Source organism: Ambystoma mexicanum (assembly GCF_040938575.1).
Source record: "Ambystoma mexicanum isolate Mex_15411 chromosome 12 unlocalized genomic scaffold, UKY_AmexF1_1 Mex_chr12_unloc.2, whole genome shotgun sequence".
Classification (NCBI taxonomy): domain Eukaryota; kingdom Metazoa; phylum Chordata; class Amphibia; order Caudata; family Ambystomatidae; genus Ambystoma; species Ambystoma mexicanum.
The window spans coordinates 11,068,026-11,087,357 of record NW_027182323.1 but is presented as its reverse complement, the minus strand read 5'-3'; the positions used below and the strand labels follow the sequence as shown (position 1 = coordinate 11,087,357).

The window sequence follows — 19,332 nt, the reverse complement described above, 5'->3', positions numbered from 1 at the left end:
TACCTCTGCAGTGAAAACGATGCCAAGCAAAAAGTAGTCAAAAACGCAGCTGAAAAGTAGCCAAAATTGGTAGTGTTGCTACAGTAATTGTTAGGTAAAAGAGTATTTAGTGGGCTTGTTATTGCCTGGTTTAGGGTTAGGGGAAGGATAGGGGTTAGGGTTAGAGTAAATATGTTCAGGTTTGGTTAGTGGTTAGACGAGATTCTGTGTCAGCTGAAGGGTTTGGGTATTGGTTTGGGGAAGTGTTAAAGAAATGGATACAGAGGATGGAAAGGGCTGGTGGTGTTGGCGTAGGATAGCAGTTAGGTTAAACCTAGTGGTTAGGGTAAAGTAATCATTAGGGTAAGTGTTAGAGTTGCAATTAAGGTAAGGTTAGTATTACAGGAAGGGTTTGGGTCAGGGCTAGGGCTGTGTAATTTGTGGCGACCTGGTGATTGTATTGGAGACAGGTTCACTGTTGATTTGCTCTTTATTTTGCATTCGCTAATATGCAAATAAAGTGCATTCGTGTGCTGAAGGGTTCCTGTTCTGTGAGAATTTAGGGTAGGATAAGTGGTGTAATTCGAGTTAGGGGACGGTTTAGGAATGGAGTTCATATTTAGGGTTGCAGCCTTGTGCTTTTGTGTATTTAAAAATAGGTGTTTTGGTGACCTTATTTACTGGCAACATTTTCAGACCTGGCATAGTTTTTATTGAATGACTAACTTTATTAAAATGACTTTTTGCTGACTACATTTACCTGCAGACATTTTCACATAGAACCATGTTAGATATTACAAGAAGGCTGGAGATAAGTCTATAAGAGGCCAGTATGGCGGGGTCCAGTGTTGGTTTCTTTATAAGCATGAAGGTAACGCCTGCCGTGTTCATATGGGGGACAAACCAGCGGAAAAGATGGGGTTGATCAGATGAGCCTCTTAAAGGCATTGAAGGAAAAGCTGTTCCAGGGCCACAGCTGAGCCAGTGGATTTGAGCTTATTGATCAGTTCAAGGACAGCGGCAGCATCCACCCATTGTGAGGGGAAGCAAAGCACCTTTTCTCGTCCTGGGCACAGGCAAGGCAGCTGGCAGGGATCTATGTCCATTGCAGGAACATACAGATTCCGTGTTTTAGTAATGATTTGCCGGAAAGTGAAAAATAAATCAAGACTTTCAAAGAGAAATGCAGATGGGAGATATAAGGGAAACATGATTTATGTTAAGATGGTTTCTAGAGATGCTGCCAAAACAACATATTACATATTATAACCATACTATATAGGCACATATGTTTTCATGCACATCACGTGCAAAACCAAGACACACGCGGTAACGAGCGGGAAAACTCAGCAAATGGTTCTTACTTCTTGAACCAGTTGTCCGTTTTCCTTTTCAGTGAATTAAACGTGTAATAACATTCCATTGGTGTCAATCTGAAAAACATGTAAAAGCAACAACAACATACATGGATATGAAAGAAAGACTGAGAAGACATATAGTCCTTGAAGTGGCGAGTCTCAAGGTCTGCTGGTTCACATTAAATAAGAGGAGGAAATAGGTTATGTGGGAGTTTGATACATAACCAGCTCAATGTGATTGAACTGTTTTAGGGGTACAAAGAGAGTACATCTAAAAAAAAAGAGGTATTAGATAGAGGGTCCCCTGTCAGTTCCAGGCGATAAAACATGCACCGAAAAAAGGGATTCTGCGGTCATGGGAGAGTCATCAACTTACATTTAGGACAGTAAGCAAGGACGTAGATTTAGGACAGTAAGCAAGATTAATGAGCACAGAATGTTAGATGCTATGCAACTGTTTCCCGAATACTTTGCTGACCTGCTGCTCAGAGAGAACACTAAGAGATGAAAGGCAGAGAAATTGAAGTTCTGTTGCAGAAACCTGGGAACGCCTTCTCTGTTTAAATAAAGACTATGAAAGTACCATGTGTACCGTCTCCAAACACACAAGTCACTTCTGCCACCATTTGCAAGTAAAAATAGCAAGACACGTCCTGTTAACATTAAGTCGACATAACATTTTTATGTTAAATGTTTTTTTTCCAAAAAACTAGGTCCCACCGAGATTGATCGCTGGATTCAGAGTCCAGAGTGCTAACCATTACACCATGGAACCACGTGAACAGTACTTTCCAGTCCCTCAATATACTCTGTTCAAGAAGGAGAAGTACATGCAGTAGCATATTTTTGTTATCTACTGTAATTCTAGTTTAAGATTTCACCTTTTTGCAGAAAAGCATAGCCAAGCGTCCAATCAGTGAAATTTCATGAGCAAATCTGGAAAATCCAGAATGACTCCTTTCATGATTGAGATTTTATTATTTAGAAGAGAAAACATGGATATTGTACGGGAATACAGGTATCTCACTAACACAATCACTCAACGTCCCACTTGCAGGGGCAGGAGGGCAGGGACCCTTACTAGCAGCGCTTCTGGTAGCCATGCACAACTCGCCATTCTCTTATCTACGCTGTTTGCGCTAACCTATTCCTAATTAGCGTATAATAAAGAGATTGGGTTTGCATGGGTTGGACTAAATAGGAGGACTAATATAAAAGAAGCTGTTTTCAAGGACTCAGTAGCGCCACCTGCAGACTGTATAGTATAACACTGAACCCTATAACAAAAACAGGACAAATATAGACAACTCTGGGTTTGTAACTGGCAACAAATGCAGGAATAATAAACTTAGAAATTCGTGGGTAGTCGAAACAATATTTTCAATGGAAAGAAAAAAACCTGAACTAAAGTGCAAAACAATTAAACTGCTGCATTTGAAAGGAAGATCAGCTATTGATCAACGTATAAGGCAAGAAAATAAGCCAGTTTAGGTAAATGGTATAAACAATCGCGTTCCCCTACGGATACGAATGGAGGAATACATATTTAAGCCTTTCGTGCTGGGGTGGGAAGGTGAGCGTATGTCACTGCTAGTTCACTATAAATCCCACAATGCACTTAAAGAGGTATTACCCAAATTGTTCCGAAAATATTGATCGCATGGTAGAGTTGACCCAATTCGGTCACTACCATTAGTTCGAATTTTTTCCAACAATTTGGGTGCCAAAATACCGGAACATGAGGAGCAGGGTTTGGAGGTGTCCCCTGCTCCCCATGTTAGGTATCTGTAGCCTCAGGGATTGCGGGGGTGTCCCCTGCATACTTAACAATGGAGGAGGTGGACAAAAATGGGCTGGGCCCCCGTTGTCAATGAACAGACAAAACGGGGGCCCGAGCAGTTTTACTGCGGGGGCAGATGACCCAGATCCCATAAATCAAGGTTATGGTATGTTACTGGGTTTTATACCCGATCCAGCGCCATTTGCATGGTCTCCAGGGGCTCCGCAGGATCTTAGAGAGAGGGATGGGTTACATTAGTGAGGAGAAGAGGGAAATGCAAGATGGCTTTGCTTTTGTGTTGACGCATGCACACTGGAAGTATCCTGCACTCTATGTGTGGATCGGTTGCCAGGTGTTCTGTGCCAAAAGCATGAAGGTGTTTTTGCATGAAGGGGTGCTTTATATGCCTGTGGTGCCAAGGGATGTTCTGCCATGGGTTGTGGTATGTAACTTGGTTGCAGAGGTGCAGTGTTCTGATGTTTGATATTGGTTGGGAGGGGTGTTCAAATGACATGCATGGGCGGCTTTGCTGGTGTGCCTGTTTTGTATGAAAAGTAGAATTTGAGCATGTAGTGCAGAGAGCAGTCAAAGTCCATGGTCCAGGTTGGTGAGGACCGCACAAAATCTTGAATCCACATTTAGCAGAACAGCACATGGCAGAGCAAGGCTGAAAAAGACATGAAGGGCTAAAGAAAGCATTAGACGTCTCTCGTTTCATGCCTTGGTTGTGGTTTACCTTATTTTTGTACTTTTTGTAATACGTGCAACGCCTTGGATGAAGGTACTATATTGATGTTTAATAAATAAATTATACCAGCACATGAAAAATGCCAAACAAGGCAAAAGAAATGTGAGTCCTTCCTGTGCTCCTACCACTGGCGTCTGCAGAGAGCTTCCATTTCACTTTCTCACTTTGCTACTGTCAAACCGTGTCTCTCCCTCTCTTTTGCTCTCCCTCTCAAATAGATACATTGTATCCCATGTGCAACAGGGATCTTGGAATTGGGAGATGAAGGGAAGGAGTAAGGGAGACACTCCACGCATTGCCATAAAAGAAGTGCTATGGGTTATGGGAGACACAAACCTCGGGTTCAATTAAAGTTCGGCGTGAAATATGAATGCCCTGGGCAAACATTTCACTTTCCTGACTAAGTTGGTTGGCAGGCTGTGAGCCAATTTAGCTCTCAGCCTAACTTGCTCAGGGGCTGTGCTCAGTGGCCTCTTCTGACACTTTGTCATAGCAACGCTTGCCTTTCTCAGGCAATCAGAGGAGGGGCGGCTGTGATGGAAGAGTAGCATAGAAAGTATATGAAAGGAATCTTAACCAGCCCAGGTGGCCCAAAGGACTGGACACTTGCTTCTTAGCCAAGAGATTGTTGTTTTGGTTGCCATCCTTTATAAAGTGCTGCATTTTGATAAATGATCCAGCACTTCTTCTCAAAGAGTTGTAAGTGCTGTGAAGTGCACCCATATGGATGCGAGCAGGGGTGGCCCCAGCCCTTTGCTTGGGATTGCTTAAGCACTCGCACATTGAGGAGGTTGCAGGCATAAGGCAGCACTAAACTGACATTTAGTCTGGGGCACCAATTGGAAAGGGGGCCTTCAGCAAGATCTTGTAAACGTTCTCATCTTGTAGAGCAGACCATCTACCAGCAAACACTCATTAATGTTACAACAGAAGGAAACATACACTGGCAGAGGACACAAGCCTGCCCACACACAATCAATATATCCCTATGACGTAGACAAACACTTTATTGCTCAGCCCAGCCTTTAGATGGTTCACAACTCTAAGGACTAGCATCTATTTGTTAAACTAAATATCCTCTGAATTGGGATGAAAGATGCATCTAATGGGCCAAAGTAATGCCTAATAGCTATTAAGCCTCCTACGCTCAGAGGAGGGGGAGGATCGACAGCCCAAGGGTAAATGACCCCAATCGCAACCAGCTTTCAAAACTGTCATCCTGCCCCCCAGGATACCTCGCATTTGTTTTTGAAAAAAGAAATAGATTTTCTACGCAGTTTTCTCATGTTTTGGGCTCGGTGCAAAAGGTTTTTGTTTTATTTTGTCTTATTGTGTTGACTTTTTTGGAAAAAGTTTTCTTATTGTATAGGTACATTGTGGACTCTTATGTCCCAAATGAGGGCAGCCGACACAGAGCAGGACGCAATAACGCCGCGCACAACGAATAATTAGGGCCCCTCAAGAGCCCAGCTGTAATCACAGGACCAATCGCAGTATACCACTAAGGACCCCATAGGGGGCTTTGGACCATACTACATAGCCTTGAAAAGGACCCACGGGTCGACCTCACCTCTGATACCGTTGTGGGTGCCACTAGGTCAGTTATGGTGCGTACCTTGTCTGGGCCTGGCTTCGTTCCCTCGTCTGAAAAGGCGTGTCCATAGAATCGCAGCTTCTTTTTCTTTATGTTGCATTTGTCAAAATTTAGAGTGAGGCCTGGCGTTTGCAATGCTTCACATACCATAAGTGCCTGATCGTGTTCATTCTGTGAGGTTTTGTATACCAAAATGTCATCGCTGTAATTAAAATCGGTCTTTATCGATAACAGTACTTACCTGATGGCTTCCTGAAACATCTCTGCTGCCGAAGAGATGCCGAAATTAAGGCATATATATCTAAAAAGGCCACTATGTGTCGCATATGTGATGATCACATGGGATGAGGGATGCAGTCCCAGCTGGTGATATCCTTGAGATAGATCAAGCTTGTAAACTGTTGTGGCTCTGTTAAGCTGCACGATCATATCTCTATTTTTGGTCTGCGGCGGCGTTCTCCTTGGATGGCTGTGTTGGCTACGCTCATGTCGAAGCATATCCTGATGCGCCTTCCTTCCTTGGGAACCACCACTAGGGGTGAAATCCATGGTGTGGGCCCTACCGCCTTCTTAATGATTTCATTTTCCTACAGCTGTTGAACCTCCTGAGACACTGCCTGTTGCAAATGAAACCAAACCCTCCGGGGCTGTTGGGGTACTGGGCGCACCTTTTCATCGATATGGAGCTAGTTGACGCTCCATTTCTATTTTCCCAGTCCCTTGAAGAGGGTCGGTATTTGTTTATCGCACTTGTTCTTTAGAAATGGGTCTGTGTGATAATCTTGCCACACTGTGCGTTAGCTGTCGGGGCCCCATACCGCACCTTACCACTTCTGTATCTTGGCAGTTTATATACATGAGTCCTATTGATTTCACCGTTTTGTAACTGAGCAGGGACCACCCATCTATAGGGCTTCTTATCACGTGTATCGTGGCGTTGGCCGAGCGTCCTCGTTGTGCGAGTGTCAGTTGAAATTGACGAATGGATGTGTAGTTACTGAGGTGTGCAACCCACACGGATGGCTATTGAGCCTGGATCTTTCTCTTTTGCAGTATCTTCCTAGCACCCATTTTGAGAAATTTGTGTTCTCCCATGATGCTCACTGTTGCTCCAATGTCCATGAGGAAGCAATGTGTAGCAGGCCCCATGTCAATCATCACCCTTGGGCCTTCCTCGGCTTCCTGGTCCCCTTGCATTAGATTAAAATATTCGTCTGTGTAGTCTATATAAAACTCCTGTAGCATTTCCACATTATCTCAGTGGCTTTTAAATTCATTCTCGTATGGATCAGCATAATCCACGTACTAGTGTGGTATTTCTTTGTATGTCGCCACCTCAAATTTCAGAACCGGTTCCATCGCTCTGATCACTCTTTGTGGCATCTGCGAGTATGGCCGTGGTATCCTCCATGTTGTTTGTTGGGAAGCCCTCATTGATGGTCTCCACATGGTTGTCTGTGGTGGCCTTGCTGTCAGAAAAGGTCTGCCTTCTTGGCACACGGTGTGAAAGTGTCCTTCTCTTCCACATTTGGAGCATGCCTCACAAATTGCTGGGCATGTTCCGGTGTGCGGAAATGCGAATCCGCATCTGAAACATATCCGTTGTGGTCTAGCTGACTGCCTGTTTGTTGGTATGGATATCGAGTAGGCCCCCTCGAGGTAACTGGTCCTCCCATGAACCGGTTGACCGGCCCTCTTGGTGTCATGAGAGCAGCCACCGTTTCATCTTTCTCTGTCTTCTTTTTCTGTGTTTCAATGGCTGTGGTCTGCAGATCTACCCTCTCATGCACTCTGGCCAGCTCAATGACTGTGTCAATGGTCAGCGGCTGCTTCAGCAACTGCTTCCAGAATGTAGACGATGTACACCCTTCTATCACCCTCAGCCTAGTAGACTCATCATCAGCAAAGCTCGCAAACGGCAGTGTATTAATTTCTGTAGTCGCTGTTGGGCTGGATGATTAATTTCTTGTTCAGTGCCCCCACACGGGTGTCATACGGTGTTCTTTCTTCTTACGGTATGGTCTTTATTTTACCGTTCATCTCATTGCCCAACACATTTGTGATCATGCCAGATATGGCCAGAGACTTTTCTTACCCTGCAGCACCTATGAAATCGGTGAAATTTTGCACCCATTCTGCCCACCGGGGACCTTTGTCGAATTGGAGCTGCAATGGGAATGGTGGGGGTTTTCAAAGGAAAGTGGCCCTTGCGCTTGAACTCTGCCTTGCTTGCTGCTCAGCTGGCTGCTCGTCCATCTTGCTGCTGTTCCAGGCCTCCCGGTGATGCAAATACCTCCTGGTCCACACCTTCTGTTTACCGGTTGCCTTTATCCTTTAATGTTCTCATTTTTCTTACCCCTCTGTGGCGGATACAGGTATGCAATGCAGCCGGGCCTGTTGCGTCAAAGGAAACAGCTGAGCAGAGTACATCCTCAGAGTGTACGTGGACTTCCTGACCTAGGTCTCTGGATGAGGGCACGGGACGCCACACAGTGCTGGTGGCAAGCGGAGTTGCGGATCACAGCGGAACAGTAATGTTGGAACGCAGACCATCCTGACCTCGGAGTCTGGATGCCGGCATGGGACGCCACTGCAGTCAGTGTCAAGTGGAACTGCGTACCGCAGTCGCGTAGGAACTGCAGAGTGCAGTGGACGTCGTCTCGCGGCGTGGGACTTATGGCTTGTCGCCAGTTGTTGCATTAGGGCCTAAAGGGTCTGCATTCAACTCCGTCTATTGACTAATGTTTTCTCCCCTTACTCCTCCTCTTCCTCTCAGGCCCTTGTGACCTAGCATGGTCACTCCGTTAAAGCTGCTTCTGCCAGCTCACAACCCCCCACATTTTCAGAAGCTTGTGGATCTAGGAAGCGGCTGTATGTTGTTTTTGGTGTTGCTTTTTTTTTTTATAAGTGTGCATAAAGAAGGCGCTGTGGCTTGTGGTGATGCAGGTGACCAGGACACATCTTCATCTGTTTAGTTAATTAGATGAACATGAGAGCTGCATCGATTAAGACACAGCCTCAGAAGTCCACGGATAGAGAGAATACAGGCGGAAAAGGAGAGAACAATATTTGGGGACAGGCGGGGATGAAGCGAGACAGAGAGAAAGAAGTAAAACGCGTGAGAGACTGGTTCCTGTACTTTAGATCTGGGCTGTATATTTAAATGGGTCTTCATCTTTATATGTGTTCAACATATCACTTCCATAAAGAATGGGGGGATTGACTCTGGTCTAACCTCATAGACAGACAAGATAGCACAGATGTTGCAACCAGTCGACCGCGTGGCCTAATGGATAAGGCGTCTGACTTCGAATCAGAAGATTGAGGGTTCGAGTCCCTTCGTGGTCGGGGACGTTTTGTACATTTAAATTATCTTTGCTTTTATAGGAAAAGTTGATGATGTCCGCATCTGGAAATCCAGATGTCATATTTTGGAAACTAAAGCCGGCTACAGAGAAGACCATGAGATGCTCCTCAACACCATTCTGTGCAAATGCTTAGGAAATACTGTCAGCCCATTGTATGGCTTCAGGTCGGAAGAGGGTTGTGTGTGCTGGCACGCATTGGGGGAGATTCATCCAATTTGCACTGCTCTAGTGCAGGAGCAGGGAAGGTATTTGTCTGGTTGTAGTGACAGTGAAATTACACAATATGGCTGCATGTTTGCAGTGCTGAAACGTTAACATCCGCACCGTTGGAAGCACCCAAAACACGAACACAAACATTGCGGCGTTAGGCCTGGCGCTAAGAGATGCACATGAAGGGTTTTGTAGCGCCCTAATTCCAACACATCTTTTGTCATTACGCTGGTGCTTAGCATAAACCTTGTCATTACAACAGTTTTGCTCATTGTAGCCCCAGCACAATGACAACATGCTGCTTGTTTTACCACCGGTGTAATAACAACATGTGCACGAGTGTTCAAGCTGGTAATGTTACCTTAGCAAATGTGGTAATTGTGTCTTCACTAAGGTTTCCGGAAATGCTTTCAAGGCATCAGTGCAGCGACCAGTATGCATCTGGATGTTGAACTGGCTCTACAAAAAGCAATTCATGCCCAGTTAAAAATAGCTCTAAATGCCGCCTTTTCACAGCATCAGTATACTCCTACTTTGCATCATCCTGACATACATCCAATTTGCAAATTGCATGTCATGTCATAATAAAGCAGGATGTGGTGGTCAGCCATATTTTCTGCCACCAAGCGCTCCAACAGAACCAGCACATCATGTTACAGGTATCCCGACAAAATATAACCATCAAAAATAGTCTGTGAAAATGTCGTGGTGAAAATACCTCTGCAGTGAAAACGATGCCAAGCAAAAAGTAGTCAAAAACGCAGCTGAAAAGTAGCCAACATTGGTAGTGTTGCTACAGTAATTGTTAGGTAAAAGAGTATTTAGTGGGCTTGTTATTGCCTGGTTTAGGGTTAGGGGAAGGATAGGGGTTAGGGTTAGAGTAAATATGTTCAGGTTTGGTTAGTGGTTAGACGAGATTCTGTGTCAGCTGAAGGGTTTGGGTATTGGTTTGGGGAAGTGTTAAAGAAATGGATACAGAGGATGGAAAGGGCTGGTGGTGTTGGCGTAGGATAGCAGTTAGGTTAAACCTAGTGGTTAGGGTAAAGTAATCATTAGGGTAAGTATTAGAGTTGCAATTAAGGTAAGGTTAGTATTACAGGAAGGGTTTGGGTCAGGGCTAGGGCTGTGTAATTTGTGGCGACCTGGTGATTGTATTGGAGACAGGTTCACTGTTGATTTGCTCTTTATTTTGCATTCGCTAATATGCAAATAAAGTGCATTCGTGTGCTGAAGGGTTCCTGTTCTGTGAGAATTTAGGGTAGGATAAGTGGTGTAATTCGAGTTAGGGGACGGTTTAGGAATGGAGTTCATATTTAGGGTTGCAGCCTTGTGCTTTTGTGTATTTAAAAATAGGTGTTTTGGTGACCTTATTTACTGGCAACATTTTCAGACCTGGCATAGTTTTTATTGAATGACTAACTTTATTAAAATGACTTTTTGCTGACTACATTTACCTGCAGACATTTTCACATAGAACCATGTTAGATATTACAAGAAGGCTGGAGATAAGTCTATTAGAGGCCAGTATGGCGGGGTCCAGTGTTGGTTTCTTTATAAGCATGAAGGTAACGCCTGCCGTGTTCATATGGGGGACAAACCAGCGGAAAAGATGGGGTTGATCAGATGAGCCTCTTAAAGGCATTGAAGGAAAAGCTGTTCCAGGGCCACAGCTGAGCCAGTGGATTTGAGCTTATTGATCAGTTCAAGGACAGCGGCAGCATCCACCCATTGTGAGGGGAAGCAAAGCACCTTTTCTCGTCCTGGGCACAGGCAAGGCAGCTGGCAGGGATCTATGTCCATTGCAGGAACATACAGATTCCATGTTTTAGTAATGATTTGCCGGAAAGTGAAAAATAAATCAAGACTTTCAAAGAGAAATGCAGATGGGAGATATAAGGGAAACATGATTTATGTTAAGATGGTTTCTAGAGATGCTGCCAAAACAACATATTACATTTTATAACCATACTATATAGGCACATATGTTTTCATGCACATCACGTGCAAAACCAAGACACACGCGGTAACGAGCGGGAAAACTCAGCAAATGGTTCTTACTTCTTGAACCAGTTGTCCGTTTTCCTTTTCAGTGAATTAAACGTGTAATAACATTCCATTGGTGTCAATCTGAAAAACATGTAAAAGCAACAACAACATACATGGATATGAAAGAAAGACTGAGAAGACATATAGTCCTTGAAGTGGCGAGTCTCAAGGTCTGCTGGTTCACATTAAATAAGAGGAGGAAATAGGTTATGTGGGAGTTTGATACATAACCAGCTCAATGTGATTGAACTGTTTTAGGGGTACAAAGAGAGTACATCTAAAAAAAAAGAGGTATTAGATAGAGGGTCCCCTGTCAGTTCCAGGCGATAAAACATGCACCGAAAAAAGGGATTCTGCGGTCATGGGAGAGTCATCAACTTACATTTAGGACAGTAAGCAAGGACGTAGATTTAGGACAGTAAGCAAGATTAATGAGCACAGAATGTTAGATGCTATGCAACTGTTTCCCGAATACTTTGCTGACCTGCTGCTCAGAGAGAACACTAAGAGATGAAAGGCAGAGAAATTGAAGTTCTGTTGCAGAAACCTGGGAACGCCTTCTCTGTTTAAATAAAGACTATGAAAGTACCATGTGTACCGTCTCCAAACACACAAGTCACTTCTGCCACCATTTGCAAGTAAAAATAGCAAGACACGTCCTGTTAACATTAAGTCGACATAACATTTTTATGTTAAATGTTTTTTTTCAAAAAAACTAGGTCCCACCGAGATTTGAACTCGGATCGCGGGATTCAGAGTCCAGAGTGCTAACCATTACACCATGGAACCACGTGAACAGTACTTTCCAGTCCCTCAATATACTCTGTTCAAGAAGGAGAAGTACATGCAGTAGCATATTTTTGTTATCTACTGTAATTCTAGTTTAAGATTTCACCTTTTTGCAGAAAAGCATAGCCAAGCGTCCAATCAGTGAAATTTCATGAGCAAATCTGGAAAATCCAGAATGACTCTTTTCATGATTGAGATTTTATTATTTAGAAGAGAAAACATGGATATTGTACGGGAATACAGGTATCTCACTAACACAATCACTCAACGTCCCACTTGCAGGGGCAGGAGGGCAGGGACACTTACTAGCAGCGCTTCTGGTAGCCATGCACAACTCGCCATTCTCTTATCTACGCTGTTGGCGCTAACCTATTCCTAATTAGCGTATAATAAAGAGATTGGGTTTGCATGGGTTGGACTAAATAGGAGGACTAATATAAAAGAAGCTGTTTTCAAGGACTCAGTAGCGCCACCTGCAGACTGTATAGTATAACACTGAACCCTATAACAAAAACAGGACAAATATAGACAACTCTGGGTTTGTAACTGGCAACAAATGCAGGAATAATAAACTTAGAAATTCGTGGGTAGTCGAAACAATATTTTCAATGGAAAGAAAAAAACCTGAACTAAAGTGCAAAACAATTAAACTGCTGCATTTGAAAGGAAGATCAGCTATTGATCAACGTATAAGGCAAGAAAATAAGCCAGTTTAGGTAAATGGTATAAACAATCGCGTTCCCCTACGGATACGAATGGAGGAATACATATTTAAGCCTTTCGTGCTGGGGTGGGAAGGTGAGCGTATGTCACTGCTAGTTCACTATAAATCCCACAATGCACTTAAAGAGGTATTACCCAAATTGTTCCGAAAATATTGATCGCATGGTAGAGTTGACCCAATTCGGTCACTACCATTAGTTCGAATTTTTTCCAACAATTTGGGTGCCAAAATACCGGAACATGAGGAGCAGGGTTTGGAGGTGTCCCCTGCTCCCCATGTTAGGTATCTGTAGCCTCAGGGATTGCGGGGGTGTCCCCTGCATACTTAACAATGGAGGAGGTGGACAAAAATGGGCTGGGCCCCCGTTGTCAATGAACAGACAAAACGGGGGCCCGAGCAGTTTTACTGCGGGGGCAGATGACCCAGATCCCATAAATCAAGGTTATGGTATGTTACTGGGTTTTATACCCGATCCAGCGCCATTTGCATGGTCTCCAGGGGCTCCGCAGGATCTTAGAGAGAGGGATGGGTTACATTAGTGAGGAGAAGAGGGAAATGCAAGATGGCTTTGCTTTTGTGTTGACGCATGCACACTGGAAGTATCCTGCACTCTATGTGTGGATCGGTTGCCAGGTGTTCTGTGCCAAAAGCATGAAGGTGTTTTTGCATGAAGGGGTGCTTTATATGCCTGTGGTGCCAAGGGATGTTCTGCCATGGGTTGTGGTATGTAAGTTGGTTGCAGAGGTGCAGTGTTCTGATGTTTGATATTGGTTGGGAGGGGTGTTCAAATGACATGCATGGGCGGCTTTGCTGGTGTGCCTGTTTTGTATGAAAAGTAGAATTTGAGCATGTAGTGCAGAGAGCAGTCAAAGTCCATGGTCCAGGTGGGTGAGGACCGCACAAAATCTGGAATCCACATTTAGCAGAACATCACATGGCAGAGCAAGGCTGAAAAAGACATGAAGGGCTAAAGAAAGCATTAGACGTCTCTCGTTTCATGCCTTGGTTGTGGTTTACCTTATTTTTGTACTTTTTGTAATACGTGCAACGCCTTGGATGAAGGTACTATATTGATGTTTAATAAATAAATTATACCAGCACATGAAAAATGCCAAACAAGGCAAAAGAAATGTGAGTCCTTCCTGTGCTCCTACCACTGGCGTCTGCAGAGAGCTTCCATTTCACTTTCTCACTTTGCTACTGTCAAACCGTGTCTCTCCCTCTCTTTTGCTCTCCCTCTCAAATAGATACATTGTATCCCATGTGCAACAGGGATCTTGGAATTGGGAGATGAAGGGAAGGAGTAAGGGAGACACTCCACGCATTGCCATAAAAGAAGTGCTATGGGTTATGGGAGACACAAACCTCGGGTTCAATTAAAGTTCGGCGTGAAATATGAATGCCCTGGGCAAACATTTCACTTTCCTGACTAAGTTGGTTGGCAGGCTGTGAGCCAATTTAGCTCTCAGCCTAACTTGCTCAGGGGCTGTGCTCAGTGGCCTCTTCTGACACTTTGCCATAGCAACGCTTGCCTTTCTCAGGCAATCAGAGGAGGGGTGGCTGTGATGGAAGAGTAGCATAGAAAGTATATGAAAGGAATCTTAACCAGCCCAGGTGGCCCAAAGGACTGGACACTTGCTTCTTAGCCAAGAGATTGTTGTTTTGGTTGCCATCCTTTATAAAGTGCTGCATTTTGATAAATGATCCAGCACTTCTTCTCAAAGAGTTGTAAGTGCTGTGAAGTGCACCCATATGGATGCGAGCAGGGGTGGCCCCAGCCCTTTGCTTGGGATTGCTTAAGCACTCGCACATTGAGGAGGTTGCAGGCATAAGGCAGCACTAAACTGACATTTAGTCTGGGGCACCAATTGGAAAGGGGGCCTTCAGCAAGATCTTGTAAACGTTCTCATCTTGTAGAGCAGACCATCTACCAGCAAACACTCATTAATGTTACAACAGAAGGAAACATACACTGGCAGAGGACACAAGCCTGCCCACACACAATCAATATATCCCTATGACGTAGACAAACACTTTATTGCTCAGCCCAGCCTTTAGATGGTTCACAACTCTAAGGACTAGCATCTATTTGTTAAACTAAATATCCTCTGAATTGGGATGAAAGATGCATCTAATGGGCCAAAGTAATGCCTAATAGCTATTAAGCCTCCTAGGCTCAGAGGAGGGGGAGGATCGACAGCCCAAGGGTAAATGACCCCAATCGCAACCAGCTTTCAAAACTGTCATCCTGCCCCCCAGGATACCTCGCATTTGTTTTTGAAAAAAGAAATAGATTTTCTACGCAGTTTTCTCATGTTTTGGGCTCGGTGCAAAAGGTTTTTGTTTTATTTTGTCTTATTGTGTTGGCTTTTTTGGAAAAAGTTTTCTTATTGTATAGGTACATTGTGGACTCTTATGTCCCAAATGAGGGCAGCCGACACAGAGCAGGACGCAATAACGCCGCGCACAACGAATAATTAGGGCCCCTCAAGAGCCCAGCTGTAATCACAGGACCAATCGCAGTATACCACTAAGGACCCCATAGGGGGCTTTGGACCATACTACATAGCCTTGAAAAGGACCCACGGGTCGACCTCACCTCTGATACCGTTGTGGGTGCCACTAGGTCAGTTATGGTGCGTACCTTGTCTGGGCCTGGCTTCGTTCCCTCGTCTGAAAAGGCGTGTCCATAGAATCGCAGCTTCTTTTTCTTTATGTTGCATTTGTCAAAATTTAGAGTGAGGCCTGGCGTTTGCAATGCTTCACATACCATAAGTGCCTGATAGTGTTCATTCTGTGAGGTTTTGTATACGAAAATGTCATCGCTGTCATTAAAATCGGTCTTTATCGATAACAGTACTTACCTGATGGCTTCCTGAAACATCTCTGCTGCCGAAGAGATGCCGAAATTAAGGCATATATATCTAAAAAGGCCACTATGTGTCGCATATGTGATGATCACATGGGATGAGGGATGCAGTCCCAGCTGGTGATATCCTTGAGATAGATCAAGCTTGTAAACTGTTGTGGCTCTGTTAAGCTGCACGATCATATCTCTATTTTTGGTCTGCGGCGGCGTTCTCCTTGGATGGCTGTGTTGGCTACGCTCATGTCGAAGCATATCCTGATGCGCCTTCCTTCCTTGGGAACCACCACTAGGGGTGAAATCCATGGTGTGGGCCCTACCGCCTTCTTAATGATTTCATTTTGCTACAGCTGTTGAACCTCCTGAGACACTGCCTGTTGCAAATGAAACCAAACCCTCCGGGGCTGTTGGGGTACTGGGCGCACCTTTTCATCGATGTGGAGCTAGTTGACGCTCCATTTCTATTTTCCCAGTCCCTTGAAGAGGGTCGGTATTTGTTTATCGCACTTGTTCTTTAGAAATGGGTCTGTGTGATAATCTTGCCACACTGTGCGTTAGCTGTCGGGGCCCCATACCGCACCTTACCACTTCTGTATCTTGGCAGTTTATATACATGAGTCCTATTGATTTCACCGTTTTGTAACTGAGCAGGGACCACCCATCTATAGGGCTTCTTATCACGTGTATCGTGGCGTTGGCCGAGCGTCCTCGTTGTGCGAGTGTCAGTTGAAATTGACGAATGGATGTGTAGTTACTGAGGTGTGCAACCCACACGGATGGCTATTGAGCCTGGATCTTTCTCTTTTGCAGTATCTTCCTAGCACCCATTTTGAGAAATTTGTGTTCTCCCATGATGCTCACTGTTGCTCCAATGTCCATGAGGAAGCAATGTGTAGCAGGCCCCATGTCAATCATCACCCTTGGGCCTTCCTCGGCTTCCTGGTCCCCTTGCATTAGATTAAAATATTCGTCTGTGTAGTCTATATAAAACTCCTGTAGCATTTCCACATTATCTCAGTGGCTTTTAAATTCATTCTCGTATGGATCAGCATAATCCACGTACTAGTGTGGTATTTCTTTGTATGTCGCCACCTCAAATTTCAGAACCGGTTCCATCGCTCTGATCACTCTTTGTGGCATCTGCGAGTATGGCCGTGGTATCCTCCATGTTGTTTGTTGGGAAGCCCTCATTGATGGTCTCCACATGGTTGTCTGTGGTGGCCTTGCTGTCAGAAAAGGTCTGCCTTCTTGGCACACGGTGTGAAAGTGTCCTTCTCTTCCACATTTGGAGCATGCCTCACAAATTGCTGGGCATGTTCCGGTGTGCGGAAATGCGAATCCGCATCTGAAACATATCCGTTGTGGTCTAGCTGACTGCCTGTTTGTTGGTATGGATATCGAGTAGGCCCCCTCGAGGTAACTGGTCCTCCCATGAACCGGTTGACCGGCCCTCTTGGTGTCATGAGAGCAGCCACCGTTTCATCTTTCTCTGTCTTCTTTTTCTGTGTTTCAATGGCTGTGGTCTGCAGATCTACCCTCTCATGCACTCTGGCCAGCTCAATGACTGTGTCAATGGTCAGCGGCTGCTTCAGCAACTGCTTCCAGAATGTAGACGATGTACACCCTTCTATCACCCTCAGCCTAGTAGACTCATCATCAGCAAAGCTCGCAAACGGCAGTGTATTAATTTCTGTAGTCGCTGTTGGGCTGGATGATTAATTTCTTGTTCAGTGCCCCCACACGGGTGTCATACGGTGTTCTTTCTTCTTACGGTATGGTCTTTATTTTACCGTTCATCTCATTGCCCAACACATTTGTGATCATGCCAGATATGGCCAGAGACTTTTCTTACCCTGCAGCACCTATGAAATCGGTGAAATCTTGCACCCATTCTGCCCACCGGGGACCTTTGTCGAATTGGAGCTGCAATGGGAATGGTGGGGGTTTTCAAAGGAAAGTGGCCCTTGCGCTTGAACTCTGCCTTGCTTGCTGCTCAGCTGGCTGCTCGTCCATCTTGCTGCTGTTCCAGGCCTCCCGGTGATGCAAATACCTCCTGGTCCACACCTTCTGTTTACCGGTTGCCTTTATCCTTTAATGTTCTCATCTTTTCTTACCCCTCTGTGGCGGATACAGGTATGGCAATGCAGCCGGGCCTGTTGCGTCAAAGGAAACAGCTGAGCAGAGTACATCCTCAGAGTGTACGTGGACTTCCTGACCTAGGTCTCTGGATGAGGGCACGGGACGCCACACAGTGCTGGTGGCAAGCGGAGTTGCGGATCACAGCGGAACAGTAATGTTGGAACGCAGACCATCCTGACCTCGGAGTCTGGATGCCGGCATGGGACGCCACTGCAGTCAGTGTCAAGTGGAACTGCGGACTGCAGTCGCGTAGGAACTGCAGAGTGCAGTGGACGTCTCTCGCGGCGTGGGACTTATGGCTTGTCGCCAGTTGTTGCATTTGGGCCTAAAGGGTCTGCATTCAACTCCGTCTATTGACTAATGTTTTCTCCCCTTACTCCTCCTCTTCCTCTCAGGCCCTTGTGACCTAGCATGGTCACTCCGTTAAAGCTGCTTCTGCCAGCTCACAACCCCCCACATTTTCATAAGCTTGTGGATCTAGGAAGCGGCTGTATGTTGTTTTTGGTGTTGCTTTTTTTTTTTATAAGTGTGCATAAGGAAGGCGCTGTGGCTTGTGGTGATGCAGGTGACCAGGACACATCTTCATCTATTTAGTTAATTAGATGAACATGAGAGCTGCATCGATTAAGACACAGCCTCAGAAGTCCACGGATAGAGAGAATACAGGCGGAAAAGGAGAGAACAATATTTGGGGACAGGCGGGGATGAAGCGAGACAGAGAGAAAGAAGTAAAACGCGTGAGAGACTGGTTCCTGTACTTTAGATCTGGGCTGTATATTTAAATGGGTCTTCATCTTAATATGTGTTCAACATATCACTTCCATAAAGAATGAGGGGATTGACTCTGGTCTAACCTCATAGACAGACAAGATAGCACATGCAATGTGATGGAGGACGCTATTTGTATAAGTATACAGATGTTGCAACCAGTGGACCGCGTGGCCTAATGGATAAGGCGTCTGACTTCGAATCAGAAGATTGAGGGTTCGAGTCCCTTCGTGGTCGGGGACGTTTTGTACATTTAAATTATCTTTGCTTTTATAGGAAAAGTTGATGATGTCCGCATCTGGAAATCCAGATGTCATATTTTGGAAACTAAAGCCGGCTACAGAGAAGACCATGAGATGCTCCTCAACACCATTCGTGTGCAAATGCTTAGGAAATACTGTCAGCCCATTGTATGGCTTCAGGTCGGAAGAGGGTTGTGTGTGCTGGCACGCATTGGGGGAGATTCATCCAATTTGCACTGCTCTAGTGCAGGAGCAGGGAAGGTATTTGTCTGGTTGTAGTGACAGTGAAATTACACAATATGGCTGCATGTTTGCAGTGCTGAAACGTTAACATCCGCACCGTTGGAAGCACCCAAAACACGAACACAAACATTGCGGCGTTAGGCCTGGAGCTAAGAGATGCACATGAAGGGTTTTGTAGCGCCCTAATTCCAACACATCTTTTGTCATTACGCTGGTGCTTAGCATAAACCTTGTCATTACAACAGTTTTGCTCATTGTAGCCCCAGCACAATGACAACATGCTGCTTGTTTTACCACCGGTGTAATAACAACATGTGCACGAGTGTTCAAGCTGGTAATGTTACCTTAGCAAATGTGGTAATTGTGTCTTCACTAAGGTTTCCGGAAATGCTTTCAAGGCATCAGTGCAGCGACCAGTATGCATCTGGATGTTGAACTGGCTCTACAAAAAGCAATTCATGCCCAGTTAAAAATAGCT

At 45.0% G+C, this 19,332-nt stretch overlaps 3 non-coding genes across 3 annotated transcripts; 2 read left to right on the top strand and 1 right to left on the bottom strand.

The window, feature by feature from the left end:
- The first annotated feature begins 8,734 nt into the window (after nt 1-8,734).
- TRNAR-UCG (transfer RNA arginine (anticodon UCG)) lies at nt 8,735-8,807 on the top strand. Its single transcript has one exon. It is a non-coding gene; the product is annotated as a tRNA-Arg (tRNA).
- A 2,993-nt stretch (nt 8,808-11,800) lies between these two features.
- Nucleotides 11,801-11,872, bottom strand: TRNAQ-CUG (transfer RNA glutamine (anticodon CUG)). The gene has a single exon. It is a non-coding gene; the product is annotated as a tRNA-Gln (tRNA).
- A 6,661-nt stretch (nt 11,873-18,533) lies between these two features.
- On the top strand, nt 18,534-18,606 carry TRNAR-UCG (transfer RNA arginine (anticodon UCG)). The gene has a single exon. It is a non-coding gene; the product is annotated as a tRNA-Arg (tRNA).
- Nucleotides 18,607-19,332: the final 726 nt, after the last annotated feature.